This window comes from Capricornis sumatraensis, chromosome 10, assembly GCF_032405125.1.
Source record: "Capricornis sumatraensis isolate serow.1 chromosome 10, serow.2, whole genome shotgun sequence".
Classification (NCBI taxonomy): domain Eukaryota; kingdom Metazoa; phylum Chordata; class Mammalia; order Artiodactyla; family Bovidae; genus Capricornis; species Capricornis sumatraensis.
This window is the reverse complement of record NC_091078.1, coordinates 82901889-82917456: the sequence shown is the minus strand read 5'-3', so window position 1 is coordinate 82917456 and position 15568 is coordinate 82901889. Positions and strand designations below refer to the sequence as shown.

The 15568-nt window shown below is 45.4% G+C and overlaps 1 protein-coding gene across 2 annotated transcripts in view; it reads right to left on the bottom strand.

Annotated features, from left to right (window-relative positions):
- Window positions 1–15568, bottom strand: part of PRICKLE2 (prickle planar cell polarity protein 2) — a 172024-nt gene that overhangs the window by 112412 nt on the left and 44044 nt on the right. The window contains exon 1 of one of the 2 annotated variants that reach the window (XM_068982430.1): window positions 10937–11022. The exons of the other annotated variant lie outside the window; for it this stretch is intronic. The gene's annotated coding sequence lies outside the window, so the exon portion shown is untranslated. Of the gene's footprint in view, window positions 1–10936; window positions 11023–15568 lie in introns of those variants that run through there. 2 annotated transcript variants of the gene reach the window in all.

The window sequence follows — 15568 nt, the reverse complement described above, 5'->3', positions numbered from 1 at the left end:
CGTTATGGGCACACAAGATAGAATCAGTGTGAAAAAATTTTTTTATATTCATTTTTTGGGATTACTGAAAATCTACATTGGTACAATGATGCCAAAAATGGAAAGTGTGAGTCAACTATCAGATCAGTAGTACATCATCAAAACCACATCAAAGAAAGACTATCTTCTTCTGGGATTAAAGAAGACACAGGAAAGCTAGGGCAGAGAAGAATATATCCTGAGAATGACCGAGAATCATACCGTAACTGCCATGTAATGTAATCCTGCTAAGTGTACTGCAAAATGTCCAAAATCGGAAAGAATGCCTTGAATACAGAAAGACTGAAAAGCTGTAGTTCAACCTAAAGTAAATGTTCCAAAAACTTGCTGGAATTGTTAAGTTAATAATTAATAATTCAGTTAAAGTATCTGAAACACAGAACAAAGAAGTACTCCTGTGGCTTTGGCATCTGAGATTCCAGACCTCAATTTACCTATCTATAAAATGGGAGAGAACCAGGTAATTCACTCCTTCCAGTTCCTGAGAGCTTTGTAGAACTGTGACGTATTTGTATAGGGCAGAGGGATTTTTTTCTAGTCCCCAGTTAACCTCAGGAGAGTTTCCTGGGTGAGTTTACAACCATCTACCATCCAATCCAGCACTTCTTATTAACTTTCAAATGACTTAACGTCTTTAAGAGTCTGATGAAAGCTGGGATCCTCTTCCTTAAAACGGTGAACATACACACATTCATAGTAAATGCTGCATTTAATTTCAAAAAGTTTGTCAGTCTTTACTGTTCCTTTGGTGCTCATGGATTTCAAGTTAAAAACACCTGGTTTAGAGAACTGGCTAAGTGTAAAAGGTCTTCTCTGCTATTCCCCGCAGGCCCACAGACACTGCCTTATGTTTTGCAGATGTTCCATTTCTCACTCTCTGCAACGTTTGCTTTTAAAAATTCAAAATAGCACATGATATCATCCTGACCACGTAGGATGCTGAATCTCAGGCATTCAATGATACAAGGATGGAAGGCAATTTTTAAGGATGGCAAGGGCAAACAACACTGGTGTTTAGGCAGTCCAACTGCCAAAGTGAGCAGAAGGCAGGTTCAAGCTAGTCTGATCAAAACCAAGCCTGGTGATTAGGGCTGCTTTTCAACCTTTCAGAAGCCATTCAAGCAAGAACTCAAGCTCCTGCTGCTGAGACAGGAACAAGGGAATTCTCTGCTCTACGTTTCACTCTGCTTCCTAATGAGCCAGGTGTTTCAATGTGGTGGCCCAACCTGCACAGGAAGCAGCGGAAGGTGCTCAGGCTAGGGGGAGGATTCACTGTCACAAATGGTGGCAAGCTTCTAGTCCTGACAGGCTCTCCAGCTGACTTCTGCGATGCAACCTCCAAGGCAAGTAGGAGACTTGGGCATAATTTACATGAACTCCTGAATCCTGAGAGTGAAGCTGTCAGGAGAGGACATCCGCTGACAGCAGCACAGTGAGCCAGCAGCAGCCACTGCATGTGTGCCGGCCACCTGGCCCCTGGCTGAGCTGCCAAGAGGGTGCCTACACGAAACAGCCCCTTGGATGGCAGGTACTCTTCCGGGAGCATCAGGGCAGGAAAACTGGATAAAGAGCCTACATCACGTGTAATGAAAAGCGACAGGAGCCTTAAGAATGGCCACCACGTTAATCAGAACAACAGGATGTGAGTAGCAGAGAAATAAAAACACTCTATTAAAACTTTAACTAAAAATTCAACTAACTGAAACTTTCAATAAGCTTGTAGGTCCATCCACTTTGGGGAAGGAAGAATAAAACAACACAGAGTAAGTAGAAAATAAACTGTCTTTTCAGCATGCCTAAGAATTAATAGGTGAAAGAAAGTGAAAGTGAAGTCACTCGGTCATGTCCGACTCTTTGCAACACCATGGACTGTAGCCTACCAGGCTCCTCCGTCCATGGAATTTTCCAGGCAAGAGTACTGGAGTGGGTTGCCATTTCCTTCTCCAGGGGATCTTCCCGACCCAGGGATCGAACCTGGGTCTCCCACATTGCAGGCAGATGCTTTACTAATAGGTGGTTGGCATTTATTTACCAAACTGAAAGAATCAACTTCCAGGCAGCATCCAAGAGGAGACATGGCATTTAAGTTCAATCTCTTGGGGGCAACTACAACTGATCAATATAGGCTACCTGAGTCCTGGGTTGAGGAGTAGTCTGAGGTTGTGCTGGAGCTTGACAAAGAGTGTGGAGTGTCATCAGTGAGGTCCACAGCGGACAAAGGTGATGCAGGTGCCGGTATGCGCCATACTCCTAGTATACTGGGACATTAAGAATGGAGGTCAAACATGGGTACATATTCAAACAAGAATAAATTTCCCCACTGAGGATTTCCTCTGTCATTCAAATAGAAGCTTCTAGAAGAATAATAAGGAGGGGTGAGGGAAGAAAGCAGACGTCTGTTTATCCTGCCAGATCACAGCCTGGGGTCCAGCAAGGGGAGAGATATCAAACTCAGATGATGTTCACAATCAACCCACAATCAATCCACCTGCAGGAAATTCGTGTTCAGGATAATAATTTATATGGCTGCCATATCCTCAAATCACAAGATACAGTTGGGTAACTGTGCTCTTCCTATTAAGGCCGAAGAGTGATTGGATATATTCTCCAAATTTGCAAAAACAAGACTGAAAATGAACTGGGATCTAATTCTCAACAGCCAGAAATTTAGCTAACCAGAACCTCCCACTCCTCTCAGCTGACACTTTTATTTCCTAGTTGAACAACCCAAGACAACAGCATAAATACCTGTGCTTTTCAAAGTTTCACAAAGCATTTGATTTGAATTAATATCAAATGGAACAGTAATTTTTTTTCCTTAGAAACAATACCATCTCAATTGGGAACCACCAACTTCTTACCATTTCAGGTGTCCTGCTACTGCTAAGTTGCTTCAGTCGTGTCCGACTCTGTGCGACCCCATAGACGGCAGCCCACCAGGCTCCCCCGTCCCTGGGATTCTCCAGGCAAGAACACTGGAGTGGGTGGCCATTTCCTTCTCCAGTGCATGAAAGTGAAAAGTGAAAGTGAAGTCGCTCAGTCGTGTCCGACTCTTAGCGACCCCGTGGACTGCAGCCTACCAGGTTCCTCCGCCCATGGGATTTTCCAGGCAAGAGTACTGGAGTGGGCTGCCATTGCCTTCTCCTCAGGTGTCCTAAACATTTATAAACATAGAAATCACCAAAGTGTCCTAAATGTTTATAAACATACAGATCATAGAAATAAATGTATTTGTTCATATGGTATGTTTGTAAAACACACATAAGTTCCAAGATGGTTCACACCTATCATTCCTACAACTTCTGGAAGCTTCAGAATCAAGTGATTTAATTCCAATTTCAGCTTGGCCATTTACTAGCTGTGTGATATTAGGCAAGTTACTTAACATCTCTGTGCTTAGCATCTATAGAATGCATAATAGAACCTATCTCACAAGGTTATCATAAGATATAACACATAAAATTGTGAACATGAGCCATAAAAAAGAACAAAATTGTGTCTCTGAAGAGATAAGGATGGACTTAAGAGACTGTCACACAGAATGAAGTCAGAAAGAGAAAAACAAATATCATATGTGGAACCTAGAAAAATGGTGGAAACACACTTATCTGCAAAGCAGAAATAGAGACACAGATACAGAGAACTAATGTATGGATACCAAGGAGGGAAGAGGGGAGGTGGGATGGACTGGGCAATTGGGATTGACATATGTACACTACTATAGATAGATAGATAAATAGATAACTATACCGTAGTGTACAGCACTGGGAACTGTATTCAGTGCTCTGCGGTGACCTAGATGGAAAGAAAATCCCCCAAATGGGATATATGTGTATCTGATTTATGTAAAGCTGATTTACTTTGCTGTTCAGCAGAAACACAACATTGCAGAGCAACCCATACTCTTAATAAAATTTTTTTTAAAAAGACTTAAAAAATAGTGAGCATGGTGCTGGGCACATAGTAAACAGTCAACTAACTGTTAGTTATTAATTATTGATCACTCCACAGAAGGAGAAACTGAGTCACAGAGCAGCTAAGTGATCTCTTTCAGGTTCACTCCAATAAACAATGACACAACTGGGACTTGAACCTGGGCCTTCTGAATGCAGTCACATCTCCTCTCCTGTGGAGCCCTCTGTGCTTGTGACACAGATGGCCGAGAAGCAGCAGCTCAGCATCACCAGGGAGCTGGCTACAAATGCAGAGTCAGCAACACCCCCAGGGGCAGGTATGATGCGCTGGAGAGTCCTGGTCTCAGGCACTGAGGAGGATGCATGTACACAGAACACAGCCCGAAGGCCTTCTGAGAGTGACCGAGCGAGAGGCACTGAGGAATGCCGACACCCCTCCACCCACTCCCCCCCACAACTTAACATCTGAAACATCCAAAGGGCAGAGGCTTTTGCAGGAAGCTCCAAGTGGCTCTCTGGAGGGCTACTGCTTCTCATATTCCAGCGCATATTCACAACACACAGAGGTCGGGGCCAGATATAAAACCTGACCTTTTAGTTCTCCGCCCAAGAGCAGCCACTAGAGCAAATTGCACACCTCCACCGACAAGGCTGAATTCCCTCTGAAAGTTCACACTCATCAAGGTCAGTGCCAGAAGGCAATTTACAGATCACCTAATCCAGGGCCTTTATTTTAGGGAGAGAAGAACTGAGGCTCAGAAAGGGGAAACACACATTCTACTTAGGACCTGAAGTGCTCATGATGGGGGGATCAAAAGCCCACAAGCCTGGCCTCTCTCTTGGACTCATCTAGGCTCGCAGCAGATCTGCCCACACTCCATTCAGTCCAACAGAAGGGCTGCTTCCATTTGCCCAGAGCTTTTACTCCTCATCAGAGTGTGTGTTACCAACTTCCCAAGGAACCTCACACTTCCATTCTAAAAGCCACATTCAGAGCTGGCTATGAAGAAGCCACTCTGTTCTGTTTTGTGCCTGATACAGTCTCTTGGATATTGCCAATTTTATCAAAAGATCAAGCAAAAGGATTCCTGAAACCTAGAAAAATGGTACAGATGGATCTATTTCCAGGGTAGACGCAGACATAGCATCTCTCTTCCTACCCTGGAAACAGACGCGGGCATATAGCATGGACGTGTGGACGCAGTGGGGAAGGGGAGAGGGGGACACGTTGGTAGAGCAGATGGATATATATCCACCACATGTGTCAAACAGCTAGCCAGTGGAAGCTGCTGCACAGCACAAGAAGCTCAGCTCTGTGCTCCGTGATGACGGAGAGGGGCAGGATGGGAGAAAGGTCCAAGAGGGAGGGGACGCATGTGTATGTAGCTGAGTCACTTCACTGTGCAGCAGAAAATAATACAACGATGGAAAACAATGATATTCCAATTTTTAAAAAAGCAATCAATCAATGGCTACATAATGAGGTATTTCTCACGTTAGGGTTCCACAGATACAAGATTTCAAAGGCAAAGAAAAAACATTCATAATACTTTATAGTAAAAAGTGTAAGGAGACTCAGAATGGTGGGCCTCATTCAGGCTTTGGACGATGACCATCCTGGGTTTGAATTCCAGCTTTATTCTTTCTTCTAGGCATAAAGTAGGGCAAGTTACTTAATTTCTTGGAGTCTTAGTTTCTCTCTTACTAAATGGAGCTAATATCTAGCTGTGTAACTGCTGCAAGGATTAACAAGGTATGGAAACCATCCTTCACGTCAACTAGAATATGGTTAAGTGTTCAACCTATGATACCTACTGCCTTTGCCATACATTCACCCAAGCACAAAACTATTTCAGACACGTAGACACCCATAACATACACTGACATATATACTAACAGCTACCCTGAAAAATATCTGACCCGGTGACCACAGAAAGTACAGCTGTTTCTCAGTTGAGTCCTGGAACTTTCATGAACAAGAATCTCTGAGGACTCAAAACTGATGAATGGATGCCAACAAGAGCTGGAAAAATGGCATCCTGCCCAGCTGAAATGAAATGCTAAGAATTCTTGTCCCAGTTAATTTTAACCCTGGATGGGGCTGGATCCTATTCGTAAGGTTTGATATTTAAAAACCAAGAAGGGGTGGGGGAGCTGAAGTCAACGGTGCTCCCAGTGCAAGACGAATGGAGACGACTCAAGTTCCCATCTACCGTGAGACAGGCACAGTGCTGACTGTAAAAGGTGCCCCACCTTGGTTCCATCTCTGCCTCCCATCCCAGGTTCCCTCCAGTGCCCCCAGATGGTTTATACATGAATGCCAGAACCAGGAAGAACAGGGGTTATCAGAAATCACCACTATTCATTCTTCCTAGAGGTCATCCCACTGTCCTGAGTGACCAAGACTCTGGTTATGCTTTCTCCAACAAGGCCAGCAGTCCTGACTCCCCTGAGGTCTCCACTTCCAACTAGGGATGCTTCTGGATTCTGTGCTCTGGGCAGTGTTGTCTCCTCTTCCATGTCAGCTCTCATGAAACTTGAGTCTTCAGTTCAGCTGACTTGATCCTGACGGACTTTACAACCAAATATGTGCTGAAGTACAGGCTACACACCCAGCAAGGAGGCTGGCTGGCTCGTATTGTACTAAACAATGTGCTCTTGAATAAATGCACTTTTAAAAATAGGCCATGGTGCTCTGGTGGAAAACACTTGCTGTGCTGAGCCCCATGTAGGGTTTTAGAATCTAACATGGCAAATGGTTGCGTTACGGATTCTATGGGCTTCCCATAGAATCAGTGGTAAGGAATCCAGCTGCAAGGCAGGAAATGCAGCAGATTCGGGTTCAAGCCCTGGGTGGGGAAGATCCCCTGGAGGAGGAAATGGCAACCCACTCCAGTTTCCTTGCCTAAAAAATCCCACGGACAGAGGAGCCTGATGAAGTACAACCCGAAGCGCTGGACACGACAGGGACTGAGCACAGATCCTATAGGACAGGCGGGGACAGGCATTTCTAGCCGAAGTGGAACACAGGTGCTTGTCTTCTGGGCTGTGACGTCACCAGAAGGGAACTTCAGCTTAGCACGTTCATGGTGGTTTGGAGACTGCTCTGATATTCTCCCAGCTGCTTCCTGCTTTCCCTTCCTCCTGACTCCTTCATCCAATCTCTCTAATCTCTGTCTTCACAAACAGCAGTTCCTCCCCACCAAGCCGCCTTTTTTCTTTCCCTCCACCTTCTTTCTCCCTCTGCCTTGTCCCCAGGGAAATAATGGAAGAAGATTGCTTCTGGATTTCAGACTCTGAACAAAGAACTGCTCAAACAGCATGCCAAGGAAACAACAAAGCCAAGTCTCCAAAATCAACTAGCCAGGTCCCCAGTGGAGACGCTCGGAGACTAATGATGCTGGAATCTCAATGTCATCTTATCCAGCATTTTCTCCCCTGCTTCATTCAAATACACCCAAACCACCCCCCACCACCACCACGACCCCCACACACATCCTACACACACACACACACACAGACAATGTGTAAGAATGAGAACGTTTCATGAACAATCTTTTCAGGAGGGGAAAAGAGCAAAGTGGCAAATGTCAGCCAAGAGCATAAATGAGGGAAACAGATTTTGCCAATGCCTAGACCTCCAGCTTCTTAACTGGCAATAGTTCATGGTCACCAGCAATGACCTATTATAAACATGACATTCAAGGAGGGTATGAATAGAGAAAGGTTTTAGTAGGTCTTCAAGCACAAAAGAAAAGCCCTTAGCCAAATGCCACCTAGCATGACTGTCTGATGGACAGAGCATTTTCACTCTTGGGTGTTGGAAAACAACAGAGAAGAGAGAAGATCATGTTTCCAGCTTCTAAAGAAAGAGGTTCCTGCTAATTCAAGACCAGCAGTACAGAAGGGAGGAAAAAAGCCCTGCGCAGATTCAACGCCTTTGCAATCCACGTGTAGCAGAAGCAGCACTAGACTGGGTACCAGGGCTTGTCACCAGCTGTGTCACTGAGGGTATGTGATGTTCCCTCTCTGGCCTTCCGTCTCCTCTGTTGAATGAGTATGAAAACTCCCTAGGGTTCACAGGTTCGGATTCAACAGGAAATGTCAAAGTCGTCAGCCCCAGAGGAAAGCAAGCTGAGTACCTCATAGGAGCCAGGAACTGGGCACAGGCAGTGCTGCCTCCCTTCCCCAGCAAGCCCATGAGTCCCACTGAGTCAGGGAAATTTATGTCTAAGCTTTATATGAGGAAATCAAAGTTCAGAAAGCTCAAGCTACTCTCCTAAGATCACACATACAATCAGGAGGCAATGGAGGGAGGCTATCATTAAGGGAGAACTATGATTTTCTATGCAAGACACAACTTTATTACAGCCTGGAGTGATCAATTCCCAAGTGGAGTTTCTGCAGAAAGAACTTCAAGCCAGACTCCTCTGACTGTAAAGGAGTCACCTGTAAGTCATCCTTCAGACCTCTGTGTTGGAGTTCCAGTTCACCTACGTTTAAAAGAAAGATGCTGAAAGAATAGGGAGAAAGAGCTATCAACCTGCATGACTGAAGTATGCTCACCAGCAGGACAGAGGAAGGGCAAAAATCTAGGAAAGATGGATGGTGTATTTCGACACAAGTCAAGGGCAGACGCCTGAGTCACAGGAAGGTAGGGAAGGGAGTACCATGCTTTTCCCTTAACAACGCCACCAATATGATGGCATAAATGAAGCCGTGGAACTTCCAAGGAGCCATTCATCAGGTGAAGAACGTATTCAAAGGCCTCCCTTTGATGCTTAGTTTCTGCACTGCACAGAAAGAAGAAAGAAAAGGCAGGCCTCCTACACATGCAATGTTGGATCAGAAGAGAAATATGCACAGAAATCCAGAAGTGCATGGATTCTGATTTGGACCCTGTAATGGTCTACATGAGACTTGTCAGCAGTCAAACAAGAGAACTTCTTTAAGAGTGCCTGAGCCCCAGCTGATGTTAGATGATTTTCATCATAGCATCAGGTCACTTCTAGCTCTGCAAAACACAGCAGACAGACAATACATTTTATTATGTCAACTCAGTCAGTAGGGTGGGAAGTGGCTTTGAGTGGGAATGGTTTGGGACATTACAGTGATTGAAGATGGCACCTTTGCTTCTGGCTGAACCTCTCTGCATGCAAGTGGATGTGAACATACTGTCTTTTCAGTGGGTTGTCTTTTTTTTTTTTCTTAGCAACTACACTTATTAAAATGATGATAAAAAGGTAACAATGACAACAGTCACAACAGTAGTAGCTAACTTCTACTGGACATTTGCTATATAGCTAGCAGTGTGCTGGGTGCTTTCCTATGTCACCTCATCCTTACACCTGCCCGTTGGTTCTACTGCTCTTCTCATTACACGAGCAGGAAACAATATTCAGAAAGGTAGCTCAAGTATTTTCACCGCTTTCTGAATCCAGAGTCTGAGTCCTTGATGATAAATATCATACCCTACTGCCTAACTGCAAAATTCCCTGTTCATTCCTCAAGCTTCCATGAATGCACCTTCCTTCCAATAGTTCTCTCCCCACCCCGCCCCCCCGCACATTGCATGGTGAACCTTTACAAACCTGCCATTTCAAACAATGCTATTTTACCATTTCTGGTGGCCCCATGATTGTTTACAGGCTGTATTGTCTGATGGAGCCAACATGTTTTAATTTTCACATTAAAAAAAAAAAAAAAAGAATTCCCGAGGGGAAAGAGTATTTGACAGAAAGTCAAAACCTTTACAAGCACTCAAGGAGGCATTAAAATCCGAATTTCCAAAATACAGTAATTCTGTTAAAGTTGTGACTTGCTCTGGGGCCCAAGGGGACACTCATCCTGACCCATCTGTGAAAGCCATCAGCAGCCAGGAAGCCTTCTGGAAAACGGGATTAGAGTAGCCAATTCAGCCTCCAGCAAGGAGGCCAGACTGCTTCATTTAGTTTAAGTCTCCCTGAGATGGTTTAAAACACTCTCTGGGAAGAGATATTCAAGCAAAGCAAATTGCAGCCTTGCAAGCTGCAGCTCTGGTACAAGACAGGCCTTGTCTACAGAGTCACAGCACGCTGGAGCCCTCCCCCGACTGGCCATGGATGCGCTGACTAGAAGCAGAACTCTCCAGGGAAATCGCATACGTGCAGAAGTTATACAAGAGCCACGCCTGGACCAGCGGATGGCATCACAGCTGGTACAGACCACTTATCCCCCTGTGATCTGGCCCAGCCTGGGTTATTTATGGCTCATAAAAGCCCCATCAGACCTCAGCATATTCTAAGACCACATAACAACAACAACAAAAAGGGATTAAAAATCTGTCTTTCATCACCAAGACCTTCATGGCAGATGAGGGATGCTGTGACTGGCTTTGGGGAAACCAAGAACTGAGAAGAGCTCACTGTGACCACTCCTCTATGAAACCCAATGTAGAGAACACACTGAGTCATGTGTTTCAGCCGGGCTGTGCGGTCATACTCCGGAGCTCTGTCACCATTTCTAATCTGAAAGCACTGGCTAAAATTAAACCTAAATCATTCCAGCGCCATTTCTTCGCCTGGAAGTCTCACTTGTCTTCATTTCCCAGAGCCTCTAATGGTTTCTGACATCCTGAGCCAAAATGCAAGCACGCAGCCAGGTGTGTTCTTGGTTTTAAACCCTCTCCCCTTTTAGTAGTAGTATTATTTTTTTTAAGGACAGCTGCACTTCTTTTACAGAAAAGCTGCCTCTAAAGCACTAAGACTTAAGTGATTCTTCAGGACTCCCTAGAACTGTGAAATGTCACTGTGCAATTGAGTTTTCCAATAAGCATGATAAGGGCAGAGGTGCCAGAGGACCACAGCAAACAGCCTCGCCAGCAAGATAACAAAGCCCCAATGTCCTGCCCACCCCCACGCAAAGCCTCTAGATCTAGCCTTCTCAGCCTTCCTAGAAAACACACTGTTGTTCAGTTCGTGAATTCCAACAAATGTCTTACCTACCTCAAGGGAGAGTTAGATTCCCAGTCTGGATAGAAGCTTCCGCCAGACCCTCTGAGCTTGTCAATTGCCCCAGTTCACTTTTCCCCTGGGTCTGGCTCCTAAGAAGGCAAGCAGGACGGCAGGCAGCCAAAGCATCTCCTTCTGGAAACCCTTCTCCAAATCAGGACCCTTCCTGAGGCCAGCAGCAGCAGGAGCGGAGCCCGCGCTGCTCTTCCTTCGCTCACAGAAACTGCACTGCTGGATTCAGACCCTCCTGGGATCCACCAGGCAGGGGAAAAAGTGACTTCTTCTCTCCCTTTGGATCTGTTCGCCTTCCCGAGAACCCCAGTTTCATATGAACTCCCCTTCTTCACGACAATCGGCAGGAAGTCACAGACCCCAGCTTCAGCGTCACCAGCTGATCCTGAGCCAGACCTGGGGGCACCCAGTCAGCTGGTCGCGGAGCTCAAGACACAGAACCAGGAACTGTGCAGCTCCGCCGAGAAATACTAAGAACTGTCGGCGGAGCTGCTGGTGGTGCCCAAGTCGCTGTTGCAGTGCTCGCATCCTCCGCATGCTAATGAAGCCGTGACGTCAGCAAGTCAGTCACGGCATCTGGATGTCCCGTCCCTTCTGCCCAGCGCTAAGATTTATTTACATGTAAATTAGCCTCGCCTTCCAAATCAATAATCCCCAAGCCAGGAAGACGAAGAAAGCCTTTGCTGGATGCAAACGCCCCAGCGACACAACCTCCAAAGGGGTACAAAAATATCACATAGGAGAAGAGAGGCTTTAAAGATGCACACCTTTTTTTCTTGTTGTTGCTGTTTTTTTTTTTTTTTTTTTAAGGCTGTGCTCTTATGTGCCAGGGATCAGATCTGGGCACAGTTATGAACCTGAGCGCCTGTTTCAGATTATGTGCTGCATCAACGCAGGGTGCAATCAGAGCCTTCCCCCACCCCCAACTGCCTCTACTTTCTTTTTCTTTCTTCTCTCTCTCCAACTTTCATTTCAGGGGATTTTCTGGCTTGGGGCTATGTCATCTTTGAATGTTTGTGCACCTTGAGATAAAACACAAATGACTGCTTTCCTCAAGTGCCTGGCTGTTGACCTGGCCATTCTATCAAGCCTGACCCCAGCACCAAGTGAGCATGAGAGATGACAAACCAGAAAGCTTCCCAGACGCTTCTGAGGGCCGCTGGAACCTTAGAAAGCCCAACTTTCATCTCTCCACCTTTCACAAGAGGAAAGTGAGGTTCTGGTTGGAGAAGCAGCTTTTCCAGGGCCACAGAATTCCAGCAAGGATGGGCCAGAATGCACGTTTCCTGGACCTCAGTCCACAGCTCTGTTAAAGACCTTTGGGTCTTCAATCTCCATCTTTTTGTACCAACAGAGTGGCCTATCCACACAGTCAGGAAGAAATAACTTTATAGTATTGGATAGCCCTGGGTTTAAATCCTGACTTTGCTTCCTGCTAGAGATGTGACCCTGGGCAGGGCACTTCCACCCTTAGGGTCTACAGTTTCTTCATCTGTACCATCCTTTTACTCAATAAATATTTTCTGAGTACCTACTCTGTGCCATGACTATGTTTTTTAAAACTTTACTGTATGCATGTGTATAGTGTATGTATGGGTATAGGTATGTGTTTGCTCTAATGCAATAAAGTAAAAATACTGAGTGGAAATGTGGCAAGGACTAACACAATTACCAGCAACGGTAAATACGGAGAAGTAAAGTGAAAGTCTCTCAGTCGTGTCCGACTCTTTGTGACCCCATAGACTGCAGCCTGCCAGGCTCCTTTGTCCATGGAATTCTCCAGGCATGACTACATGAGTGGGTAGCTGTTCCCTTCTCCAGGGGATTTCCCAGCCCAGGAATCGAACCAGGGCCTCCTGCATTGCAGGTGGATTCTCTACCAGCTGAGTGACCAGGGAAGTCTAAATATGGAGAAGGAAAAGGCAACTCACTTCAGTATTCTTGCCTGAAAAATCCCATGGACAGAGAAGCATGGCAGGTTCTAGTCCATGGGGTTGCAAGGAGATGGATGTGACCAAGCACAACAGTAAGTAACAGTTATTTCTGATATTTTGAGTAAAGTAAAAAAAAAAAAATGCACTAAGCCTTTGCTTCCACCGGGCTGGCCATTGCATCTCTTCTCCGAGTATATCCCTAGTCCTCCTTTATTGTTTAAAATCAATTGTTCTTTCAGTGCTGTCTAGGCAGTATGCTGGACTCTGTGCCTGCAATGAGGACGTGCTGTGGGGTCCTCAGGTGGAGGTGACGAGGGGCTGGGGAGAAGTGTATTCCATCATGCAGAAGTGTCCCTGAGGACAAAGCAGCCAGCACAGCTCCTTGCCCACACTCTCCACGCCCCTGCCTGGAGACCCCGCCCCCAGGAGCTCTGCCCCTCCAGCTGGAGTTCCTGAAGCTTCAGAGGAATCTCTTTGTCAGATATGGGGAAGTTAAATTGTGTCTTTTGTTATATGTAATTGTATTAATAATGCTTAATAACTTCTTTCAAACTGCTTCTCTCTGCTTCACAGAAGACCTTTCATGGTGAAAATTGTGGGACCTGGAAAAACTTTTTACTAATAGAAACTGAATACAAGCCAATGAGTCATAGTCTGCTTCAGGTCTCCATCACACAGAACTCAGAGGATGTGGGGAAGCAAATGCTTCCCCCACATCTCAATATCCTTCAAGGAGATGATCAAATCAACCAGCTTGGGGCCACCAATGGCCAAGTGGAAGCAGTGACACCCTACTCCGGTCTGATCATGGACAAGTCGCTTCAACTTTCTGTGCCCCAGTTTCTTCATCTGAAGATGAGCCTCTCTGATGTACTTATTACTGTCAAGATCATAGGAGAATCACGAGAAGCAATTCACAAGTGATGGACAGGGAAGCAATGAGAGGAATGCAGAGCAGAAAGCATGAAAAGTGATTTATCTTCTGGAATAAATCTGGCATGTGACCATCCATTTCATAAGAAGGGAGGGTGTGCCAAGGGGTCTGGAATGGAGTACCTGTGGTCAGACCTCGACTCTAACATTTGCTAACTGTCTGATTGGGAACCTTATGTTCTTATCTAAAACAAGAGGGGCTTATGCTTGCAGAAATGTTTTGAGGAGCAAATAATCCTCAGTGTGAAGTCTTTAGCACTGGACCTAGCACCCAGCAAACATTCAATAAATGTTAGCTGTTGGTCGTGGAAGTGATAACCCTTCAATTACTATTCATTTTGGCACTGCTAGTTAATGACCAAACTTCAAAAGGCAGGAGAAAGTGGGTAAACAGAAAACAGCCAAATCTTCCCCATTCCTAGGACACCACTCAAAAGGTTCACCGAAGTTAGCCGCTGACACAGTCTTGCTCCATGAAGCCACACAGATACTTTTCAATTGCTATGAAACTGGGAAGAAAGCTGGGAAAATAACCAAGAAGCCCCAGGGGTCTCCATCCTCTGAATCTACACAACAGAGAGAGACAAGTGTGTTTCTGGCAAGCACTGGGTTCTTCATCCATTCATTCATGGAACCACCCACTTATTAAATGAGCTCCTGTTTGTCAGTCAGTGTGCTAGGCCTAAGGGATATCATGGTGACCAAGAAAGACATGGGCTCTGCCTTTAAAAAGCCAAGAAATCAGAGGGGAAGACAATTAAGCAAGCAATTAGAGTAGAGTGTGATGCATGTTCTGATAGGCGAGTGCAGAGTTCTTGAAGGTCTAACTGCAGTCAGGAGAGGGTGGTGGTGCAAAATTACGTGGCCAATGTCCCTTTGACAGGGTGTGCTCTGTGAGTGCAGCTCAGAGGTGGGGAGCTGGAGGGGTGTGCATTACCCTTGCATAAGATGGCTGAAATCACAAAACAGGGATCGATAATTCTTTGTGACAATTGTTTTCATCCTGGACAATATTATTCTATTCCGGATTTTTGGAAAATATGCCATTAGGAATTGGACAAGGTGAGGCAACAACTATTTTGGAAATTTAGAGGCCTCATAAGTAGGGATGAAGCTCATCCTGTTTTGACACAACAGAGTGAAACTGCAGGTTCGTGACAGCAAACTTCTTGGGGGTGGGGGAGGGCAACACATATGAGACCTTCAGCACCTTCTATTGAGATAGCACAGTATTATTTTTACACAAATGACCATAACTGCATAGAGTAGACAGGAAGAGGAACAAGGAAGCCAAGGTTGATTGAAGCTGAAGTCATCAGGAATCAAGAAGAATGTGATCTGAATCATGAAGGTCAAACAAAAAAAAATTGAGGGGGGGGCGGGAGGAGATGAAAAACCAAGGTTATAGGGGAAAGGTCTTACTAATAAGCATGACACAAAGTCCAGAAGTAAATGAAAAGAGTGCTAAAAGTGTCATGGTCAAATTTTAGCTGGTAGAGAGGGTGTTGCAGATGGGGCCAGGATACAGATCTAAGGGAAAAGTGCTTGCACAGAGCAGAAGAAAACTCCCCCACAGAAGCACCAACAGGACACTGGCAGGTTATGACAAAGAGACTGCTTCACACACGCGAGAAAAATCAAATCAACTTTCCATTCCACCAGCATTAGTCAAAATCTTGTTAGAGGATTATGCGGAAAGGGTAATCGAATCACGGCTGCTTATCTCACAGAAAAGAAGGGTAAGTGA